Here is a 15,454-nt window from a genome sequence, read left to right as displayed (position 1 = left end):
AGGAGGAGGAGGAGGAGAGATAAGGATGGACCCTTCACTCCAGTGGGCTCTCTGAGAGCATCTGCTTAGATGCTGGTTCCCACTGGACAATTCCCCTTTACTAAGAATATATCTATCCACTCCCTACCATTAGATCCATGAGGGTGTCCCTTTGGCTCACTTTCTACAGTAAAAGCCACCAACAAAAATATTTCTATTAACATCTTTATCTGACAACTTGACCAATTTTACAAACACAGTGGAATTGGTTACCCTTGTGCATTCCCTGAAGGGCATTCTTACGGGAACTTGTATCTGTCTTATTCTTACTAAATTGCTGACCACTCAACATCCCTCCCTGCTCCCTGTATTAACTGATGTTATAACTGGTTCTCTGACTCCAGTTGCTCTCTGTTTCTCCTTTTAGATCTGCTCTTATATCTCCTCTCATCCAAAAAACAATCTTTGGCCCCACCATTCTTGTAGTCTCCTGTTCCATCTCTATCCTTCCTTTTCTTTCCAAGCCTCCCAAATCCATGCCCATCTTTCCCCGGAACTTCATATTTGAATTAATCTAATCTGGTTTCCACAACTGCCACATTACCAACACAGCTTTTACTAAAATTAGTGTATTCATTTATTGACGTCACCTAGCTTTACCTCATCACCACTTCTCTCGACTCCTCCACTGTTACTAAGTTATCAACCTGTTTGCCTTACATTTGGTACTTGATGAGCAGAAATTCCCTCCAATTAAATGTTGGAAAGATCAAAGCTATTGCCTATGGTCCCTATACAAACTCTGTTTCCTGCCTACTGTCTCCATATCTCTCCTTGGCAACTATCTGAGATTGAGCCAAGCTGTTCTCAACCTGAATTTTAAGGTCAAGTCCAAGATGAGCTTCCGTCATGAAGCCCACCTACTTCCATCTCTGTCATATCTCCCAACTTTGCCCTTCTCTCAGCCTATCACCTGCTTATACCCTTAACCATGATGTTGTTACCTCCAGAGGTAACCACTTCAGTGCACTCCTGGCTGTGCACCCACATTCAACTCACTGTAAACTTGAGGTCATCCAAACATCTTCTTCCCGTATCCTTACTCACATTAAGTCCCATTTCCTTATCCTGACCTACATCGGCTCTCAGTTATGCAATGCCTTGATCTTAATATCCTCATCCTTGTTTTCAAATCCTTCCATTACCTTGCTCCTCCCTACCCTGTGATCTCCTCCATCCACACAGGCCTCAGAGATACCTATGTTCCTCTCATTTATGGCATCTTGATTTTAGTTGCTGTGCTATTGATGGTTTTGCCCTCAGCTGCCATGTCCTAAGCTCTACACCTCCTCAGCTCCTGACCCTGGCCCCATCAGAAGTCCCCTAGCAACCCTACATGCATTTGCTTGTAGTGCTCCAAGTATGGCAAAGCTTACCTACTGCTGCTCGGTTAATTCCAGAGGCGATGGCCTCAAATTAATTGCCCACTTCCGGGTCTCAATTGGCAGCAGGACAGAAAGGCATTACACAGGCCATCTCACTACGGCCTTAATTGGGGTAGAGACAGAAAGTTGTTTGGTCCTCCTCCCAACACTGCCCTGCCTGATTAAATGTACCCTGCCCACCATCAAACGCACTACAATACATTCCGCCCTTTTTACTCTTGCTTTGAGCTCCCTCGCCGCTAGTTCCCTTTCCCTTTGCATAATATTTCTTGAGGGACCTGTGCTCCCTGCATCACGCCATCTGTCAACATTGATTCAGTGCAGTGTGTCTCCAAGAGGGACAGCCTGCCTTTAGGAGCAGGAAGCTGGCTGTAACACATGCTAGCCTCACACAATGTAAGACTCCTCCCTTCCTCATTAGGTGTGCAGCCAACCGATAGTGCCAATCAGTATGCAGAATTTATGGAAATTAGGAGGCAGCATGAGGTTTGTAGTCTGCCTCAATGACAAATGGCACAGGTGGCTCACAGCTTCTGACCCCCACTACCAAAAATGAGCCTGGTTGAACTTTACCCCCCTTCGAATTTAGTAATAAAACTTAAATGATTATATATTTGTGGTTGCTCACTTCAGAACTCAAAAAATGTATTAGGGGAATTTTGAAACCAGCAGCAGGAAGGATTGTACCATTATTTAAATTTGGAATTTATTTGTGAATAGTTTACATTGCATTATTTAGACTGCAGAAATAATTGACAGAGAAGGAAATATGCAGAATTTGATTAATCTTTGTATAGAGTCATAGATATACAGCATGGAAACAGGCCCTTCGGCCCAACTCATCCATGCTGACTACTTGTGCATTTTTGCTCTTCACTATAAAAAGCTCCTAAGCAAATGGGTAGTAAAAGTAAATAGCTTCTTTGTCTGCCACATGCAGGTATCTGTTTTTAAACTGCAGTGTATACACATGCATTTATTTTCAATTCAACAGTCAGAGGGAACACTCTTTATTTTCCAATAACCAATTTAAAAAATAAGTTATTGCTAAACTATCACTGTGTAGAACTCATGCCTTTGTTTTATTTTCTAAATTTCTGCAGTGATGATACGTATTGTCCCCCACGCTCCAGTTCCCGGTTACTCTAGAACCTAATCTCGTGGCAAATTTTCCAGTGCAGTCTCCTCCAGGTACTGGAGGGAGAAGGAGAGAAATTGAGAACTCTTGTATCCTCAGATTTCAGCAATTTCTCTGTCATTGCGTCTGTCTGGTTCGTTGATGGATGTAAGGTGGACAAGAAGGGTGCAGGCTAGGAACAGAAAGGAGACTGGCTATAAGATGTTTATTTGCAGAGGAGAGTGATGGGATGGGGGGTGGGGGGAGGTTGGTCTCAGCAGCTCCATAGTCTGTGACTCTTTGGTAGGTGCACCAGTCATGCTAAATTCTCCTTCCATGTACCCGAACAGGCACCAGAGTGTGGCCACTATGGGATTTTCACAGTACCTTCACTGCAGCATTAATATAAAGCCTACTTGTGACACTAATAAATAAACTTAAACTTAAGATTTACTGACATCTTCAGAATGGGAAGGAATACCCCAGAGGAATATCTAACCTTTTATTTCATTTATACAGTCATGGGACATGGGATATTGTGGGAGGGAGGGGGGAGGGCCACTTGGCAAAGCTTGTATTTACTGCCTACTTCTAGTTGTCTTTGAGAAGGGGGTGATTTCTTATATATGCCTGAGAGGGCAGTTAAATGTTAACTTGGAATCTATAGACCAAATCTAGTGAGGATACCAATAAATTTCCTCTGTAAAGATCATTAATGAAATGGGTGGATTTTTATGACAAGCCACTAGCTTCATGGTGATACTAGCTTTTTTTTATTGTGGATTTGTTTAACTAACAAGATTGAATTCCCCGATCATTGTGGTGGGTTTGAACTCCAGTCTATCTGAACCAGTAGTCTAGGACTCTGGATTTCTGTAGCTTCCCTGTTATGCTACCATACCTTACCTGACGAAGGCTCTGAATCATAGGTACCTTACTCCTGGTCCCAAAATCTCTAATGGGAGTCAACAGCAGAGGTCCACGTTAGCTCGTCTTGGCACTTAAGCTGAGATTCCTTACCCAGCGGATTTTTTGGGGGACTCTCATCTTTAGTTTGCGTTTTGCTCTGTTGATGTTTCCCAAAGCAGGTCCAAAATGGACATAGGGCAAAAGGATAGAGAGTCTCCCTTCCTGTCAGTAACAACATTCACAAATTCGGAGCATCCCAGAGCAGTTCACAACGAATTTGAAACGTACCCACTGTCTCAACAGAGGAAAGATAACTGGGAAAGTGTCTGGCGAATCAAGCATAAAAATACCTATTTTAATTGCAAATTAATGCAAGCTCCCAGATCTCTTAGACATGGAGGACTGAGATATCTCAAGGAAGCATATGTTTAATTTATTTAACAAGTTGGTCGCTCGATATAATTTTTTTAATTGAGCAAAGAATGAAAATTCGTTTGACACCTTTGAATAATAATTGAATGGAATTGGATTAAAAATGATAATTGCAAGCAGTTATCGCTCCTCTGTTCTGAAGCCTGATCAAATACATAGAACAGGTATAATATAGTAACATAGATGCCTTTTTTCTATACTGGGAGATGTTAATATGACTCAAGGGGTGCCACACCGCTGGTAATTTATAAGTGGCTCGTGCTTGTGGGGGCCAAAAACAAGCTTTGCAGTGCATTTCCACTGCTGTATTATCCTTGACACACACACACATATACAGTAGACTTCACTCCGTTGCAGTGCTGCTGAAGATATTTATCATAAGCAGGTACAAAGGGAATGGCGGGGCAAGTGCTGCCGCAGAAAATGATCTTGATCATTTGCCCTGTGCTAATTTTGTTTTTGCAGCAACGGTGCGACTAAGAGCAAAAGTGGGGGGGGGGGGGGGAAGGACGCAGGTTCTCAAACGTGCCCCCCCCCCCTCCAATGTTTTCTGGTGCGCAGCATTACAGTTGGTACATAAATTACTTATTACTGCTTTGTTGGAAGCTCTGGGGGTTATTGAAGTACATCAGAATATTCCCAGTACTGTAAACCTGAAGTTTGGCTGCTGAAACTTGTATAAGACTGTAAAATAAATATAGCCCGAGGCGCAGAACGAGCACATGAAAGATGGAGTATGAGGCTTTTCCCCCCAAGAAATATTCGCACCATTGCAACCTTGTTTAATGGGGCTTTGAAATCGTTTCAGTATTTAAAGCCCCGTCATTAATTAGTTCAGCCATGAAGTTTTGTGAGTGGCATGCGTACTTCAATATTCGGGTATACTTTGGCTGGAGTTGAACTAGGCTCAGCGTAAAATCAGACAAATATGAGGTAACCTCCTGGGAAGAGGTCTCGTCCCTCATAATCCCTCCAAAGACGTGCGGGTTAGGTTGATTGGCCATGCTAAATTGTCTCTTAATGTTAGGGGAGCTAGCGGGGTAAGTACGTAGGTTAAGGGGTTAATCGCCCGGGTGCGATTGTTGTCGGTACAGGCTCAATAGGCCGAATGGCCTCCTTCTGCACTGTAGGGATTCTATGATTCTATTAGGATACTCACTTGTCCCACTGCTTATAAAACCACTTTTTGGACAGATGCACTCCAAAACCCACTTCTCACTGATGCAAGCTTAGCGTCCTTTGCTGTTACTGCAATTTGAGAGAAGTGGCTGGATACATTTGGTGACTGCGACAGATAGAAATGGTCCACTCTCATGGCTTTGCGTTTAAGCATTCACTTTTTTTTAAACAAAGAAACTAAGGAACTAAGGCTCAATGTGTAGGCTAACATGTAGGCTGAAAAGGATAAAGGAAAAGTAAGTCAATTGAATTGCAGCGATCAAGAGGAGCAAAAGGTGGGCTTGACGCCGTTAATGACTCCGATTTTTAGCTAATAGTCATCTCTTATGTAACATTCCCAACGGACTTGCTTCCAGTTTTCTCTAGATCTACCAGTCAGAACACAGGGCAGTTTTCCTTGCTATTTTTGGGATTCCATCAGGCCACTCCTACAGGACTTCCCATATGATCTTGTGTTCAGCTGTTTTGGAGTGCAAAATGTCGTTTTTAACTTCATCAACGACTAATTCAGTTGATACCAATAATGCACAACTGAGCTATGCAGACCGGTAGGTCCCCGGGTTTGATTCTTTGGGATCAGAATTTGCTGGTCTCGGCCACGTTGTCAGTGGAGATATGATCTCTTCTATGGTACCACTGGACGGGGGAATGTTGAGAGGGAAAATCACCTAGGGTGTTGCTCATCAGTATCCGATGCGCTTTGGTGTAGTCTGTAGGTAGCAGGAAGCGATGAGGTTGTGCTTAGCTGTGGATGGTCATCAATACTAACAAACAAAAACAGAAAATACTGGAAATTCTCAGCAGATCTGACAGCATCCGTGGAGAGAGAATAGAGACAACGAAGGGTTATCCAGACTCGAAACGTTGCCTCCAATCCCTTTCCACAGATGCTGTCAGACCTGCTGAGATTTTGCTTCAGATTCCAGCATTCGCAGTATTTTGCTTTTACCAACACTAACTGTTGGGATATCCACTTGAAGATCTGCCATTTGTCACTGGGTGGACATTGCTTATCAAACTGTACCCCAGCCAGAGTTAGGAACATTTAGGGAAGAAAAAATAAAGGTAAGGAAATTTACAAAAGGGCACATTTTTAAAAATTTCTTTAAGATTGATATCCGGTTGAATGAAGGCTATCTTTGGCTTTTGCTGAGACATCATTAATCTTCTTCCAGTTAGCTATGAAGGGGATGGGGTGAAACTTGACTTGGACGGAGGACATAAAACGTGCTTATCACATTTTACATGCTTATCAACCCCTCCCAATATTGATCCATTGAATTCAATGGGACTGAAAATTGGAACTGCTGTATAACAGTCAGCAAATCCATTACTGTCTGTTTTACGTCCTTGGCCAAGTTGAATTTCTATTACCCCCTCATATGTTTTAACATCTTCTGTATTGGATGTTTTATCTTGTTCTCTGATTGCCCAAGGAAATGAATGTTTGAACTTTTGACTATTTTACTAGAGTGGTGGAATATAATGTAATATAGTGATGCCAGACCGCTTACTTTTTTCTGCAAATTGTAATAGGTTTGCAGACAAATTTCTCTTTATTTAATGCATTTTGGATGTTCGCTTTTCAGAGCTTAAATTCTATCATCAGAATGGCAATGATTTAGGTGCTAAATTACCTCCAAATTTTAAAACAATAGTGAGGAATAAAGGCAGTTAGGCGGGACTCCCTCCCATTTCCCAAGAAAGTGAGGTTGTATTAATGACAACACCAAAGACTGGGGGGTGCGGACCAGTCTGGAGAATGGGGTCTACAATTTCATTCTGATTGGTTTTAACCAGAACTTGAGGAGGAGATCACCTACCAACACAGCTCTGGGGACTCTGCTGTAATACATTATTGAACAATTGAATAATATCTTTATTGCTTATTGGAAACCACTACATTGCTTGGTTTGCATTTGTCATTCCTGAGGATGTGAAGTTTAAACGCTAGGTTTCGTATGAATAATGTACAAATGCCCAATATGCAATGACATTCTAATGCTGATGTATGGAAGATATGGAAAGATTGATGTAAAATCACAGAACACAGTTTTATGAATAAGGTTCAGCTAAAGTGGCTTGATGAGGTCCCCAGCCAAGAATATCAGAGCAGCACTGCACAATTAGGAGGACAGTTTAGCAGGTATCCAAGTCAATATACTGCGATGAAGACACGCCAGAGAATGAGGATGAATAAGAGACATTGACCGGTAGGCAGACTGAGGCCATGCATGAATGCGAATTTGCGCCTAATATTAAATGTTCCCGTAGGAATTTTCCAAAAGTTGGAACTCGCTAAACGCCTACAAGTCAATAACAAACATTTTTAGAAATATTTACAATTTGAGCTGATTCATTTTATTTAGAAAGACTTATTTTATTGATCAGATACAGCTGGGGTTCTGAATAAGAATGTCTTACGAGTGCATCATATTTGAAAGTATGTTTGCATAAATTTGTTTATGTGAAAATCCTATGTTACATGACACCAAAAGTAACGTCTCCGTTGTGTGCATAAAAATATACCCGGGCAACCGTTCGAAAGAGATTGAAGCAATTAAATTCTAATAGAGTTGGGATCCAAGTTATTAACTTAAAAGGTTGTTCCTCATGAACGTGGTGTAAATCTAATTGTTCTCTTTAAAATTCCGAGCTCACTTGTCTAATCAGGAGATGTTTCATTCAACGCTGTCTCTTTTGTCAGTAGGTGTGACAATCTTTTTTGCTGCATCCAATTTTCCTATTAGTCGTTGAGGGTGCTAGCTGCTTCAGTTGCGAGAGTATGATGTTTCCGATAATGTAGCTTTAATTGATGCTGTTAATTTTTTGTGCTGTGTAACACGAGATCCTTCCCACTTGCTCCTATTTTGCTGCACATGTGATGATCTGTGTAATATTTAGATGAGATTGGCACGTAACTCTTGTCCTCCATTAAGCTGGAAGGAGAAATACCTTCTGAGTTCACCTATGTGCCTTCGTAAGGAGATTGGCATAAAATGATAATTGGGATGTGACAAAGTAGCTGCGGTTGTAGCTGTATGATTAAACATGTTTGTGTCTGCAATTATGTTCATTTTATTTATTATTTCGCGTGCAACGATCATACCAGCTGGATATTTGGCAGCAGTTAACCTCAGTAATCTGATTGCTTGCCTGCACTTTATCTTAAGCAAAGAGACTGACAAATAACTGCAAACTAATGAGATAAAAGCTATACGTATCGCAGGTTTGCCCAGGCATCTTACCCTTAACTAGTAATGACAAGGTAATAACACTGGCTTGCAGATACGCTTGACTATAAATTGGTTTGTTAAAACCATGATGGATGAGGCCAACTATAACCTTATTTTCAAAAAAAACTCTTGATTTTTTAAAAATTTCATTCCTACGTATAATGAGTGATATTTAATTAGTGCCTCCAAGATCTAATTGTTAAGCCGAAAATTTTGAACTATAACCTGCAATGCCTCACTAACATTCGGTATAGTTTGCTATTTATTATTGTAAGTATGTTATGGTGGACGTTTAAGTATAATATGGCAACAAGCTATAAAATTGTAACAGATATGACTGGTGAAAGGGCAACACATTATAAATAAATTTCTGCTATTTTGCATTAAAAAATGGTTCTAGGTATTTTGCAATCAATTTTTAAATTTATGTCAACAAATGCGCTTTAGATGCATTCTCCAAATAACATTATTAGTGCTTGACAGTAAGAATATTTAATATATTAGTGCACAAATAAGTTATTTTAATATATTGTCATCTCGGGAAAAATAGCACGGCTCACAAAGAGGTGACTGCTAACTGATACCATATTGTCATTAAAGGGAACGATGGCCATTTTATGGAGCAAAGCCTGCTGGCTGATGTTGGTGTGTTGGTTGGTGCCTTTCAAACAAAATTACAATTTCATGCCTTCTGTCACTGGCTGTGCTTTGGCGTAGAGGGATCACTGATTGAATTCTCCACACGTTTGATGGTAGACAATTGTGAAAAGCTTTCTTAGTTAAGTCTTGTCAACATTATAATATATGGGAACCCCATAATATCTTCGCTGTGGCTATATTTTGTCACAAAAAAAGTTGCCACTTGCTTGTAAATCATGGGTCCTTCAGTGGAAGTGTTAGGTGTTATTTTTATTCTCATGTGTTTCATACTCAGGAATCAATTATTTTATTCAAGATCTGGAGGTTTTTCTTTGAGATATTGTAACAGAGCACCAGTCTGTTTTGTAGTATGTTATGCTACTTAAATTAAAGCCATGGTTTGTAATTCTTATTGTTAGCTGTTACAATCATTTCTGTAGCCTCATTCACAAGACTGTACACCTTAGCAGTATCTCAGCGTAAAACATCAGTTGTCATCCCAGAAAGCAAATCTTAATGTAAACAGAACCGTTACTGAAAATATCAGAATAATATCAATCCATTTAACAGTCCATACTTAGAAGATGTAAAATGTCCTTTTTCGTACAAGCAAGGGATAGTAATTTCTTTACTTTCATTGTAGCCCAGTTTTATTCTTCTCTTCCCCTTATCCAGATCAATCCTCCGAAAGATCGAACCTTAAGCAGTGGCCTAGTCAGATGCTAGGTAAACAGTCCTCTGCCATTGCTTCTCCATTGCTGAAGTATGTGCTAACAAGTGGATTCAAAGTGGCTCCAAGTGACTTGCCCTCAGATTTCCCTTTCTCTCTGTGGAGGAATTGTTTATCCTGTACTTGGCATCTCCCTCAATATCTCAGCCAAGATTAAACCTCCCTTGGTAGAGAATTGTGGATACACAACAGTATTTCACCAGCCTGTCGTATAATGCATTGGTAAGTCAATGCATCATGTTCTCCAACTTTCCCTGATATTTTAATTTATCTGTGAACATTGCCATATGAAAGAATTCTTTTTTTACTAGAGTTTTTACTGCACTTTTATTGGATTTTTTTTATTACTTTATGAACACAGGTTTTAAATTAGTAGCATGGCCTACAACAGAGGTGCAAAGTGTGAGGCATTAGAGTGAAAAATAGGACAGATAAATCTGAGCCCTTTTAAATTCTAGATGCAAAGGACAGAACTTGATTGTAACTGTATAGTGTACAATTCGTTAACTCTTGAAGCACTGGTCATAGAATAGAATCCCCACAATGCAGAAGGAGGCCATTCAGCCCATCAAGCCTGCATCGACAACAATCCCATCCAGGTCCTATCTCTTTAACCCACTAATCTCCCCCTAATCTACTAAGGGGCAATTTAGCATGGTTAATTTACCTAACCTGCACATACTTGGACTGTGGGAGGAAACCGGAACACCCGAGGAAACCCACGCAGACACGGGGAGAATGTGCAAAATCTACACAGACAGTGTCCTGAGGCTGGAATTGAACTTGGCTCCCTGGCGCTGTGATGCAGCCACGTTGCTACTGGTCATTGTACTTACTCTGGTAGCCATGTACAGTAGTTTGTCGGAGCGGGAGCTGAAGATAACAACAGAACCACTGACGTTTCAGCAGTTAAAAGTTTCCTATTGGGCCCTGTCAAAGAGGTGTATGAAATGATGGTAATTTACTGAAAAGAAGCGGGGCCTCTTAACCACTCAGACAGACAGAAGTGCAGTTTGTGCGGAGAATTACGCCCAACCTCTGTAGAAACACCAGTCGTTTGAAGTGAACAACGAGGATTCTCGAGGGTACAAGCTGGAGCCCGATCCTTTTGCCAACTTGCTTTTGATATCTGCTGATAGGTTCTGCCCTAGAGCACCACATTTGGGACCCTGAATTGTAGTGGAAATGGCACTGATGCTTAGACCACCTAAAAAGCACTACAGTTGGGAAGAAGAAAGCAACTAGCCAGAGGGCTTGTAAGTTCAATTCTAGGTGACACAAATGCTGCTGCCTATTTTTTTTTGGGGGGGGGGGGGGGGGGGCGCGGACGCATTTCATGGATCCAGAATTGAAAGCGTTGCTGGTGTTGGAAACGCCCATTAAGAGCAACTGACACCTGGGTAGAATCGGCTGTCTCCCCCGCGGCACATCACTGGTGCCCGCGACAATATGGGGCTGGTGGAGAGATAGGACCTCCCCATGTGCGGGATCATTTGGGGCCCTGCTAGCAAATCTCCCATTGCTCATCCCCACACATAGAGAAACAGCTGTTTCACAAGGTAAATTAGCCAGTGAACCAACAATAGATTATTGCAGGGGCGTGAAATTTTCAGATTAATTAATGCTTTCAAAAGATTGACAAGGATTGTCTGCGTCCTGTTTGCTGCCATTTGCAGCTGCAGATCCTGGTGGCTGCTGACATAATGCGTTGCATAATAGACTGCTGAGTTTAGCCATGTTCTACATTGTTCACTTGCCTCTCTGTGCACTATAATGTGCAGCTGAATTCAGAGCTGTGCACTCATTTGCTAAACAGTAGCAACACTGCCTGTCCTGATCGAGCAACGCCTTGATTTATTCAGCACTCCTCACACATTTGTTACTTTAACCCCATTCCCCAAAAAAGCGCGATGATAAACATCAAGCCGACGTGACTTAGTGGAAAGAGAAAAGAACAAAAGGAGATGTGTTCAAAGATGATACAAGGACAGCTAACCCTGGATATGACGATATGTTTGAAAGCTGCTGTTTCCTTCCAGGAAATATATTTTGCCTGAATTATTACTTGAAACTCTAAACGCAGAATAGCATTTGGTTTGATTACTGGCAAAGTGGTTAAGCCTACTGCCTCACAGCACCAGGGACCCAGGTTCGATTCCTGGCTTGGGTTACTGTGTGGAGTTTGAACGTTCTCCCCATGTCTACATGGGTTTCCTCTGGGTGCACTGGTTTCCTCCCACAGTCTAAAAGACGTACTGGTTAGGTGCATTGGCCGTGCTAAATTCTCCCTCAGTGTACCCGAACAGGTGCCAGAGTGTGGCGACTAGGGGATTTTCACAGTAACTTCATTGCAGTATTGATGGAAGCCTACTTGAGACAATAATAAAATAAACTAAAACTTAACTGGTTATCTTAAGTGGAACATAAACAACACAAAAGAGTCATGATCAAATGGTTCTGAGTGGCATAATGGTAAGCGCTGCTTCCTCAGAGCGCCAAATATCTGGGTTCAATTCTGACCTTGGGTGACTATCTGTGTGGAGTTTGCACATTCTCCCCATGCCTGCGTGGGTTTCCTCCGGGTGCTCTGGTTTCCTCCCACAGTCTGAAAGACGTGCTGGTTAGGAGCATAGGCCATGCTAAATTCTCCCTCAGTGTATCTGAACAGGTGCCAGAGTGTGGCGACTACAAGATTTTCACAGTAACTTCATTACAGTGTTAATGTAAGCCTACTTGTGGCAAATAAATAATAAACTGAATTCAGACTAAGCTTTCAAAAACTGCTTCACTGAAATTTTTGAAAGAAACTGGAAAATTCCTATTTTTTATGTAGTAGATTTGGAAGCAATCCTTAAAATGATATTGGTGGGTACATGTTCAGTGTATAAGCTGCACACTCAGTGTATAAACTTATATGTATGGACTCTTGGAATACACATAATCAAAGATAAATCACAGGCATCAATGAAAATGCACTAGTTCCTGGACAATGTAGGTCTCTGACTTTAATTGTGAGCTTCAAAGTGATCATGCACAATGAATCATATGTTTGGTATGAGAGGATCTGGAAATCCAAAACAATGGCTAATTTTTATAATTCTCTTGTCTAAGTGAGAGCATGTGGAGACTGAACATAGTCCCGCTGGCTGGGAAAATCATTGGTTTGCAGGAAGCAAGAGAAGCCTTTTTTTGGCTGAGGTTCATGCGCAGAATGTTTCAATAGATGAGATTCTCTTCGAAAGAACTGATTAAGTTGGCATTCCAAACTTGCTACTGAAGAGGCATCATCTGCGTTAGTTTGCTGAATCATTATTGTGGTTTTCAGGTCTGCACATGTCCCAGTGTATGCCATTTTATTGCAGGTATAGTTTAAAGACATTGGGAGTCACTTTTTAATTATGTGCGACCCTGATTTCCTTTATTTTCATAGAATCATAAAATCCTACAGTGCAGAAGGAGGCCATTCAGTCCATTGAGTCTGCACTAACCACAGTCCCATCCAGGCCCTATCCCTATGACCCCATGCATTTACCCTAGCTAGTCCCCCTGACCCCAAAGGGCAGTTTTGTTAGCTAATACACCTAACCCACACATCTTTGGACTGTGGGAGGAAACCGGAGCACCCGGGGGAAACCCACGCAAACACAGGGAGAACGTGCAAACTCCACACAGACAGTGGTGACCCAAACCAGGAATCAAACCCAGGTCCCTGGCGCTGTGAGGCAGCAGTGCTAATCACTGTGCCACCGTGTCGTCCCATTTGTAAATGACACAAAACAGTTGAGCCACTATTTTTTCTATGTGTACATCATTTCCCACAGCTAACACAATACCAAATCAATGCAAAATATCCCCATCAATTGGTGCCAAACCTGGATTATTTTACCCAGTGTATTATTGGTTTCAAGATGCCTAAATGCAGGTTGTTAATAGTTTAAAGTCCATAATTAGATTACATGATGAAAAAAAATCCCTGTAGGACATTTTTCATGCATTTGTGGATATCTAGCCAGGGCTCATTATCCACTTCGATACTCGACTGCTTTCAAGGCATTTTGTCGTGTTAAACTGTATTGCTAAATTTAACGTTGAGCTCCATCCTTGTGCACTTAAATTACAAGTATGAATAAGCAGATAAATTTTACTTGCAATTTTAATCATTTAATTTACACAGAATTTCCGAGGTCGCCCACGTCAATTAGGTTTGCCATTAAAATATCCAAAAGTTATTTCATTAACTAATTATTAGGGAAGCAATTATTACAGGATTAGCAAATGATTGATTGTAAGACACAAGCAATGATTTAAGTAAGATCTGATAATACTTACTGCCTAATGATTAGCCAGTTGCAAAAATGTTGGAGAATCTAACCTGTGTGTGAATTTTAATTAATTGCTCCCCTTCCCTGGAAATGATTTATTTTAAATATCCAGTGAGAGTTAAAAAAACATTAAAAACATTATGATATATTGTACGGAATACTGGGAGAGGCGTGCTCTGTCATTCCAGTTGTAAAGACTGTCAATTATACTTTTAAAGCATAATTCAGCAGTTTCAATTGTGTGTTTTAAAAAAAAGTGGACCAAAAAAGATATTTTAACGCTTTGTGCGATTATATGCAGAGACCAGTCCATTCTTTCACAACATCAGCAGTAATTATTATCTGTAGATTTCTCCATTTGAATATAAAGAAAGAAATCCACAGATTTATTCAAATATATTCAGAATAGAGTGGAAGAATAGAATCCCTACATTCAACCCTTTGAATCTGCATCAACAACAATCCCATTCAGGCCCTATCCCCATATCCCCATGTATTTACCCTACTAATCCCCCCAAAACACTAAGAGACAATTTAGCATGGCCAATCCGGCTAACACACATATCTTTGGAGTGTGGGAGGAAACCAGAGCACCTGGAAGAAACCCACGCAGACACGGAGAGAATGTGCAAACTCCACACTGTCACCCAAGGCCAGAATCATCCTGAGTGCCTGGCACTGTGAGGCAGCAGTGCTAACCACGGTGCCACTGTGCCACCCTTCATAAACATATGAGTAACACAGTGGTTAGCATTGCTGCTTCACCATGCCAGGGATCCGGGCTCAATTCTGTCCTTGGGTGACTGTCTGTGTGGAGTTTGCACAATCTCTCCATATCTGCTTGGGTTTTCCACGTGTTCTGGTTTCTTCCCACAGTCCAAAGATGTGTAGGTTAGATGGATTAGCCATAGTAAATGTGTGGGATTACAGGAATAGGGCAGATGGAAGGCCCTGGGTGGGATGGTCTTTCGGAGAGTTGGTGCAGACTCAATGGGTCAAACGGCCTCTTTCTGCATTGTCAGAATATCACGTTAAGCCATTTGATACATGTTACTTTAGAATGAAGTGATAGATTTAAAAAAAAATTCATAACCTTTCATATCCTTAGGACATCTCCAAATGACCCCTCAAACCATTAATTGCTCTTGAAGTTTTGCTGTCGTTATTTAGAGAAAGGTATCAGCCAACTGTTGCAAAGGAAGGCTCCAGAAACAGCAAGGAGATAAATAAGCAGTTAACTTGGATTTTTTTGGTGTGCCGATTAAGGGTCAGGGCCCAGGGGAGCCCTCCCATCTCTTCTTCCAATTGTTTTTAATAATTTCTTTACAGCATGTGGGCGTTACTGGCTAGGACAGCATTTGTTGCCTATCCCTAATTGCCCTTGACAAGGGGTTGGTGACCTGCCTTCTTGAACCACTGCAGTTCATGTGCTGTAGCCACATGATGTAGGTGCACCCACTATGCTG

The 15,454-nt window shown here is 41.3% G+C and overlaps 1 protein-coding gene across 4 annotated transcripts in view; it reads left to right on the top strand.

Annotated features, from left to right (window-relative positions):
* Nucleotides 1-15,454, top strand: part of LOC145358140 (LIM/homeobox protein LMX-1.2) — a 197,168-nt gene that overhangs the window by 113,026 nt on the left and 68,688 nt on the right. The window lies entirely within an intron of this gene.

Source organism: Carcharhinus amblyrhynchos, chromosome 25, assembly GCF_965287045.1.
Source record: "Carcharhinus amblyrhynchos chromosome 25, sCarAmb.v2.hapA, whole genome shotgun sequence".
Lineage (NCBI taxonomy): Eukaryota > Metazoa > Chordata > Chondrichthyes > Carcharhiniformes > Carcharhinidae > Carcharhinus > Carcharhinus amblyrhynchos.
The sequence above is the reverse complement of the archived record's forward strand: the minus strand, read 5'-3'. Positions and strand labels throughout refer to the sequence as shown.